The 9122-nt window shown below is 39.6% G+C and overlaps 1 long non-coding RNA gene across 1 annotated transcript in view; it reads left to right on the top strand.

Moving 5' to 3' along the window:
* Positions 1 to 2757, top strand: part of LOC133384238 (uncharacterized) — an 83524-nt gene extending 80767 nt beyond the window's left edge. The window contains exons 2-4 of the long non-coding RNA XR_009762464.1: positions 660 to 745; positions 1543 to 1641; positions 2698 to 2757. This is a non-coding gene — a long non-coding RNA (uncharacterized LOC133384238). The remainder of the gene's footprint in view (positions 1 to 659; positions 746 to 1542; positions 1642 to 2697) is intronic.
* The last annotated feature ends 6365 nt before the right edge of the window (positions 2758 to 9122 follow it).

Genomic DNA, 9122 nt, shown 5'->3' on the forward strand with positions numbered 1-9122 from the left:
AAAAAGTTTTTAAAGCTTTTATTAAAAATGTTTTTAACATTGTTTTGTTTTAATGTATTTTAAGGTCTTTCTATGATATTTTAAAGTGTTTTTAGCATTTCTGTTTGCCGCCCTGGGCTCCTGCTGGGAGGAAGGGTGGGATATCAATCAAATAATAAATAAATTAAAAAAATTAAGACATTTGTATATTCATAGGAACTGTAGAGTGAATGTTCATAGGTTAGGGAGTGGTGCTTGCAGCTCTGGCTGCACAGTGCCATTCGCTATGCATGCAGGAGTCATCTCAATAGTGCTAATGAAATGATGGCAAACAGTGAGGTAAGAGAGTCTACTCATCGGGGCAGGCCATGCAGGGAGAGAACTCAATGTGAGGGTACTGATTTGGGAAGCAGGCCCATTTTACATGCAATATGCAGTTCCACTATTAAAATTTTGACTGGATTGCATATTTTTTCTAATCTCATTTTCTTGATCCGTGCTAAATTAGTTTACTTGCTGCTTTGCTATTATGTTGGAAGATGGCTTTAATGTGGAACAAAATAGTTCATATATTCAGAATGAGTTTATTGCGCTGGCTAGCTATATATTGCTGAATGGTGTCAATTACATTTTCTGAACCTGACAATAGCACATCTTTGGTATTTTGTTTTTACTGTTAGATCTAAATTCTGCTCTCCATTGCTAACATGCAACCCCCCCATGCCTTCACTGATATGAGAAGAATAGATCAAAGAGAAGACTCATGGTAAGTAAAAAGGAAATATACATTTAAGATAAAATCTCCAGCTGGTGCAAATTGGCACAGGCCTGATGAATTTTTGCAGTTCTCCTATAAAACCTTTCCAAGCCATACCCTGTTACATTGTATTCTGCATACCCGTGAGAGAGACATCTTGCTCTTTCTAAGGCTGTAACTCTACACAGATTTTCCTCAAAGTATGCTTCATTGAGCACATATTAACGAAAAGTGTCATGAAGAAGCTTGCATGAATAAATTAATAAAACGCCAAACCCCCCATTCCTGAGTATTGAAAAAAGAAAGTACCATCAAGTGAAAAAGCTGAAATAACAATGTGGAAGGAGGATATATTGATGGGCCAGGTAAGGAAATGAGCACAGGTAGGAGTTTTTTGTCACTGGGCTGCATGCCAAATGTGTGATTTCCAATAGCAATGGTTGGTCTAAGTCCATTTTTGACTGTCTAAAATTCAACTAACAGTACAAACCTGTGTTCACTTACTTGGCATAGCATTGTGTTGATAGCCAGAACAATGCTGACCTGGAACAAAAAGCATTTTAACATGCTGGGGAAGTTGCATGTCATAAGTTTCCTAGTTCATGCATCCCCATATTGGGTTGATGCAAGTTGCCAGAGGGTAAATTAGAAAGGGTTAAATGTTGAGCCATACACAAATACACACACAGTCTAATTCTATCCAGTTAGATGACTTAAAACTATTGCAGTTGATGGTGTGACTAATTCTGCATAGAATTGCAACCTTACCCATCTTCCACACATACACCTCTCCCCCCTCCTTCCAGGTGTGACTGCATCTGTCCAGGAGTTTAGCTTTCTCCCAGAAGACTCAGCAGAACAACATGGTCTGCACATCTCATCAATTTCTCATTAGCGCTAACCAGGTAAACGACTGTCAATGTCACCTGCTAGCGAGTTCAGAACTTACATCTTTTGGTACTGAAAGGGAGAACTAGAAATCCTGCATATCCTTTCATTCCTATTTCTGAAAGGCTGAATTTCTGAAGGCTACTACAGCATGTTATACATGGGGCTGCCTTTGAAAACTATGTGGAAACTTCTGCAGGAAGAGTACTGAGGCTGCGTACACATGGCATTTTATTCTAGAATCTTTGCAGAGTGAGTTGTTTTTTCTACATAGTCCACTCACAATCTAGATCTATTGCATATTTTCTGTCCCTGAAGAAACTAGTTTTATTCTGAAAATAAAAGTTCATTGTAGATTGATTCTGCATTACCTTGCAGTGTGTCCATTAGAAAACAGATTAGAACAGATTTAGGTGGTCCCAGCAATGGGGGGGGGTATGCAAACCTACCCAACAACATTGTAGGTTGACGGATACCCACTTCGTTCTTCATTTACCTGGAGCATGTGAAGGGAAGAAGAGGCATGGATAACTTAACCAAAGGAAGAGTTTTCAGATGTGTAGCCACATCCAATGTTGTGGACAGCAGGATCTAGAATCAATTAAGATTGAAAGCTGCATGTTGAGGACATGCATAAACAATTCCGGATTGAGAAAAAAACGATTCTTTTGCACTACAAACGGGTTAGTGTGTACGCAGCCTGAGAGTGATTTTATCTGCTGCTTTTATGGTATATTCTGTTTTGCATTGTCTGTTTTCATTGTCATATTTGGAGGAAAATCTCACCCCATGACAGAAAAGACTGTTACTGTTAGACCAAAACTGTGTATGTATACTAAAGGTATAGTAACTTTCGTCAGTGGATGTGTTTCTACACAAAGGACATCTATCTGTAGCATCTGCTTATGTGCCATAGAGAATACTACTACACATCCACCCGCAGGGAAAAATCTGTGGTGACAGTGATAAAATTCATTACCAGACTAGATGGACCATGGTAAGAACCTTGAAGCATATGCTGATGTTCATGGTATAATATGAAAGTACAAAAGAGTTGCATCTTCTCTTTCTAGGGATTGTGTACTAAAGCACAAATTTGGAGTGCAGGACATTTCTGTCTGGATAAGCAGCATTCTTTAGCTGACTTGATCTACGCCTTACCGACAAGGTGGTTTACTGTGTGTTTGGTGCTACTCACATCCCCTTTCAATTTGCATGGTTCACATGACATTACTGGCAAACAGAAGCTATCACACAGTTTTCCTCCTGTAAATATGTACAAATCCAATCTGCTGATCATACAAACAGTGGAGGACAATACGTCTCCAGTCCGCTCCATTAGTGGTTGCAGATGCTTTGCTTTAATGTTTGTAGGTGGGTGTGTCAATCATTACTTTTTCATACACCCCTTTCCATGCCCACTTTATAATTTCCTTCATTCATTTTGTTTCCTGTGGGTTGACAAGCAACTTCTGGCTATTCTCCTCAGTTCTGGGGCCAACAGTTCTGCAATTCTTCAAACAGCCACAGGGGGCAGACTGCTGACAGTGTTCAACAGCTATTCAAACAAACTCGGCAGATAAACGCTGCCTTTCTTTTTCATTTCCCCCTAACTTGTGTGCAAAAGTGTAATACTGCTCAAACAAGGTTTGTACTTTCAGCTGTATCAACACAAAATAAACTTTTATCAACTTAAAATAAACTGCTTTTGCTTCTAACTGATACTTGCTTTCCCTGTGTTCTCATCGCAGCCCCTTGGATTTATCTTGCATCCATTGTCCTTTGGGGCAGTGCAAACAGAGGGCAGTGTGTCATGGTGGTTACAGGTCCTCGAGAATAATATGTCTGTAGGGTTCCTTTTTTGGCATATGTGACCCTCTTGTACCCACCTAGAAGGTCTATTCCAAAACTTCCTTGTTTAACACAGCAGGAAATTTTGGAAAAGCTGAGAGCCATTTTTTTGCTAATTTTGCTGCTGCCTACAAAAGCTCAGCATGCCACAGCATTTTTTTTTTTAAAAAAAAGCTTACTTTTAGTGCAGTCCTGTCGGAAGCTCATTACCCTTCATTAGCCCACTCCCCACTCCCAAGACTCACGTCCTCACGTTCCAATTTTGCTGCTGCCGCCTGCAGAACCCCGGCATGCCACAGCATAATTAAAAGTGTGCTTTTAGCACAGTCCTGATGGAGACTCATACCCCTTCATTGGTTTTTCAAAAATCATTGCAAAACCTCAAAACCTTCATGGTCATTTCTCTACTTGGAAATCTCTTTTCTACTTTGTCAGATCTTCTATAGGGAGTTTCTTTGTAACTTTAATTGCTATGTTATTTCTCCATCCCCCATTTATTCTCCACATCCAGATTCCCCTCGTCCAAATAAAGGATATATGTGGTTTATAAGTTTTGCGCTCCAGTGTAAATTTGTATAGCTGTATAACCAAGTGAAACACATTTAAAAGATTTTAGAGGATTCATTGCAACACATCAAACTCTTCCCATTAATTGATCTACAAGGATGTCTGTGGTGTGCTTGTAGATAGGGGGACACACTTTTTTCTGGTCTTGTCCAGCTAGTTTCTTTGCAATTGACATACTGTGATTTTGTGTAGATAAAAGTTGGGAAAGCATCAATACATAAGAACTAGAAACAGAAATAATAGCAGCAATACAAATCAATGTAAAAGTCATAGATCATCTATCACACCATATTACAATTGGTAGAATAGGAATAAAATCAATTCATTTGCCCACAGAGACCATTGGCAATTTGTAGGGTACAAACTCCTGATCTAGAGTGTTTACACTAATTTTCGGTCCTCTGTATTGTCTGCCTTACAGAAATACAGAAATCTGTGCATGCCCAGTTACCTAACAACCATAGGGAGTGAAAATAGCACTTCCATTTTTTTAATGGAACCTACTGCAACTGGTAAAACAAACTGAGTATGCTCAGTTCCCTAGCAACCAGAGGGAGTGGAAATGTAAAATTAGAGGGCATGGTGATTAGAAAACTGAGGAAGGAGTGCTGGTGTGAATTGAAAAGACTTTGTTTGCAGGTAGCATTGAACACTCACTGCAGATGGTGCAAATAGAAAACAGGTAAAAACAGTGTATTTAGTACAAAGTAATACTCCCATGTAGATAAGCCCCTAGTTTATAGTGTCAAGACAGTAAATTTGTGTGAATATTTCTGATTTTTTTCAGTGCCTAGACAGATAAAATATTACCAGAAGAGAAACAGAAATTATAATGATTCCCCAGAGAACAATAATTTCCCAATAAATTTAAAAACCAGCATGATTTAGCAAATGAAGCTGAAAGCCTAAGATACTAAATACAGCCAACAGCTTTGAAGCCATTTTTATCAAAATTTATTTCTGATAATGTTCTATATGTTTTCATTTTTTGAAAAGGACCAGTGTTAATTTTTTTTTTTTGACAATGTTTGGAAGTGGAAAGAAATGGTGGAGAGAAATGTTCCTTTCAGTGGTGACATTACAACTGCAATTTGTCTTCCTGATATATTTTGGAAGTTTCTATTGCTGTTAACTGATAGATGTGTAGAACATCTTGTTCAAAGAGCAGCATGCTTTCATTTGCTATTTGGATGTTGATCATTCCATGTACGCATCTTGTTTTTTATATTGACTTCATAAGTTTTTTCCTGTTTAATTATACAAGCTTTTTAGGATGCTACAATAGCAAAACAGACTCACTTTCTTTAGCAATGCCCTGTCAGTATTTTGCCAATATGCATGGCCAAAGTTGGTGTGGCCACCCTGCACCTAATGTCTCTCTCACACAGTGACTCACATATATGTTTTGTTTTGTTCACCGCCCAGAGAGCTATTCGCTATGGGCGGTTTAAAAATGAAATGAAATATATAAATAAATAAATAAATAAATAAATAAATAAATAAATAAATAAATAAATAAATAAAATATACAGATGCAGACGCACTGTTCATATTCTCTCACTCACACCTGCTGGCAGATATGCAGACAGACATACCGTATATATAGCACACACACTCGACACGTATGTAAATCCAGTGTTGCAATAGGGAGATTTCTTTAAACCTCTCCACTGAACCCGGTGCTCTGATCGGAAGATTTCTCCATCACAGCATTCAGGTGAGAGGGCCTCTCCACTAAATCTAGTGCTGTGATAGGAAGATTTCTTCTTCACAGTGCTGCACTTGCTGGAAAGTTTTAAACTTCTCCACCAAATCCAGCGTTGGGATAGGTTTGCTTGAAAGGGCTTGGAAGACCTGATTCGGCTCATGGACTATTCATCACCTCTGATTCAGAAGGATCACGGGGAACTTGGAACACACTACAACAGAGATGGAGGAGAAATTCGATTCAGTTTGTATTTAAAAGAGAATCTATCAAATCTGCACTTTCCAAACCTACATGAGAACAGAAACATAGCCATCCTTTGAAATTCATATTTATCAGAATTTTGAGATGTGGTTCTCCAACCAAGCAATGTTTACAAACATTCATATACTGGGAAAATATATTAATTTAATAAAATAAATTAAAAATGAATATATATTGAAAATACAATACAAATAGCATTATATTAGGGAAAATTGCTTGGGAAAATGTGTACATTAGTCAAAACTGCATAGAAACATTTGTTTATTAGGATAAATTTACTCTAAAATGCTGATGAATTTTTATGAAGATTGAAAAAGAAATATTCGCAAGTTGCTGAAGAAATGTGGAGAAATGAAGATTGGAAAAATTAGAAACTGAGAGAACCAAAATCAACAGATTTCCCCGTCCTTATACTACAAAGGTTTTACCTCTGCACAGTTTTTTGTTGGGGAGATTAAAACGAGGTGCTAGCATTCATATCTTGACAAAAGTGTTGTGGGTGCCAGCATGGCATGGGCAGCAAAAAGAAAAGAGGAGACAGTACTCTTCTGGTGAGTACTGTCACCAAAAGCAAGCAAATAAAAAAAGCATTGCTTCTAGGTTATTTAAGATTTTAAAAACTCTATCGATTTTCTGTTCCACCAAGAATCACTGACAGGCCTTTACAGCTCTATAACAAGATTCGGCGTGAGAATTATTTTTGAATTTATTACCCGCCCTTCACCAGCAGTTCCCAGGGTGGGTTACAACAGTTAAAAATTCAGTATTAAAAACAGTTAAAACAAACTACAGTCACAGGAATAGGATGGGTCATGACAACAGCTAGCATCCTCCTTCCATAGTCTTTGTTCAGTCTGGTGCCCGCCATAGATAACACTGTGCCAACTCCAATTCAAACCACATCAGTGAGTACACTCTGGTCTCTCTTTGATGATTAACACTGACATCCAGCCCTTACATAATTCTGTAGGGAAACTAAAGGGACCAGGAGCAAAACATTGCAGTACAGTAGGGCCCCGCTTTACAGTGCTTCACTTTACAGCGATTCGCTAATACAGGGGTTGCAATTAGACTAAAGCCCTACTCATATGGCGCTTGTTCCGCTTTTACGGCGGTTTTCGGGCATCGTGCGCCATTCTATTCAATGGGTTCCGCTTTACAGCGGTTTTTGCTTTACAGTGGGGGTCCGGAATGTAACCCGCCATATGAGTGGGGCCCTACTGTATAACTTCTCCCTCTAATACACGGATGGGGATCCTCAGGCCCAGGGACCAGATGTAGCCCTGCGTGTCTCTCTGTCTGACCTTCGGGACTCTCCATGGGCCATACTCCCTCCCCAGCCACACCCTTTCCCAGCCCTTGAATGTTTTATTGAGCTGGAATGTGTTCTTGAACTTTCATCGTGCTTCTTACTTGCCTGGGTGGAGGATAGAGAGGGATGTGTGAGTGTGAAGAAACTAGCCTACTGTACAGTTGTAAAAGTCACACTTATTGCTTTGCTTCCTTTTGCCTCTGGCTCTGCCCACCGCTGGCTTGTGGCCCGCAGAAGATTGCCCAGAAAGAAACATGGCCCTGGTTAGCAGAGTGACTGGAAAATAGCAGATGGAATTCAGACAGAAAAACTCACTGCTAATGCTTTACTGAGGTAAAATGAACAAGAACAGTATATGATACGAGGAACAATAAAACACAAAGGTTTGTCTTTCTTAGGCCAGGCCCACACTAGGGGAAAACTCCTTCAGAAGAACTTTTCCCTAACTCCTCCCAAGTGTCAAATGTCAACTGTCTTCCTCACTGATAGGGAACTCCCAACAGACTAGAACTTCCACCCAATCAGAGTCTACGGTTAACCACATAAATAATAGAATTAACCCTTTAAATCGCAGACTGGATGGACCCTGCTGTTGTTCTTTCAACAGCTCTTGGCTGAAAAAGTTTTCCCATTTTTGCTCTAATTGGAGTGTTTATGCTCAGAGTTCCTGTCATGCCCACCTCCAAGATACTATCCTGAGCAAATCCCTTTCCATTCTTCTTTTCCAGCTGTGACTATGTTCAGCCCTCATTGTTACCAAATTATTCCAAGCTACACAGGAAGTGGATTGGACTGTGAAAGACCAACCCAAATTATGTTTGCATTTTGACCAATTTGTAGGGCAGTCCAATATCTCAGAGAGGAGGTCAGGTCTCCTGATCCCCTGGTGCATTCACTATAGCTGCCCAATTTCCCTGCTTTTTAAAGTTTGATAGAAATATCTGTTGGCTATAGGTATGTTCTTAAACTACAAGGGCTTTTTTTGCCTATTAGTGAATTTCTCTGCTTTTTAATACGGGAGGTAAGAAATGGGATTCTCTGCAAGTTTGCAGAGAAAGGATTGATCGTTTGCATGTTTATTGAGTTCAGTGGGATTTACTCCCCTGCAAACATGCTTAGGATAGGAGAAACTGACCACAGGGGATGGGGAGGGGAGGCAGAGGAGGGAGGGGAGGGAGGGCAGAGGGGAGAAGGGAGATGGGAGCAGGCAGGAGAGGGAGGGGAGGAAGACAGGTTTGATCATTTGCATGTTTATTGAGTTCAGTGAGATTTACTCCCGTGCAATCATGCTTAGGATAGGTAAAACTGACCAGGGGGGAGGGAGGGAGGGCTGGAGTGGTTAGGGGGGAGGAAGAAGGAAGAAGTGAGGGGATGAGAAAGGGAGAGGAGAGGAGAAAGGCAGGTCTGATCTTTATTTATTTATTTATTTATTTATTGTATTTCTATACCGCCCCATAGCCGAAGCTCTCTGGGCGGTTTACAGCAATCAAAAACATTAAAACAAATATACAATTTAAAACACATATTTTAAAAACAATTTAAAACACAATTTTAAATTTAAAACAATATAAAAACAATTTTAAAAATTTGCATGCTTATTGAGTTCAATGGTATTTACTCCTATGTAATCATGGTTAGGATAGGTAAAATTGACCATGGGGGAGGAAGAGGGGGAGGGGGGAGTGGATTTGAGGGGGCAAAGGAAGGGGGAGGGCAGGTTTGATCATTTGCATACTTATAGAGTTCAGTGGTATTTACTTCCATGTAATCGTGCTTAAGATGGGTAAAACTGACCATGG

The sequence above is a fragment of the Rhineura floridana genome, chromosome 4 (assembly GCF_030035675.1).
Source record: "Rhineura floridana isolate rRhiFlo1 chromosome 4, rRhiFlo1.hap2, whole genome shotgun sequence".
NCBI classification, from domain to species: domain Eukaryota; kingdom Metazoa; phylum Chordata; class Lepidosauria; order Squamata; family Rhineuridae; genus Rhineura; species Rhineura floridana.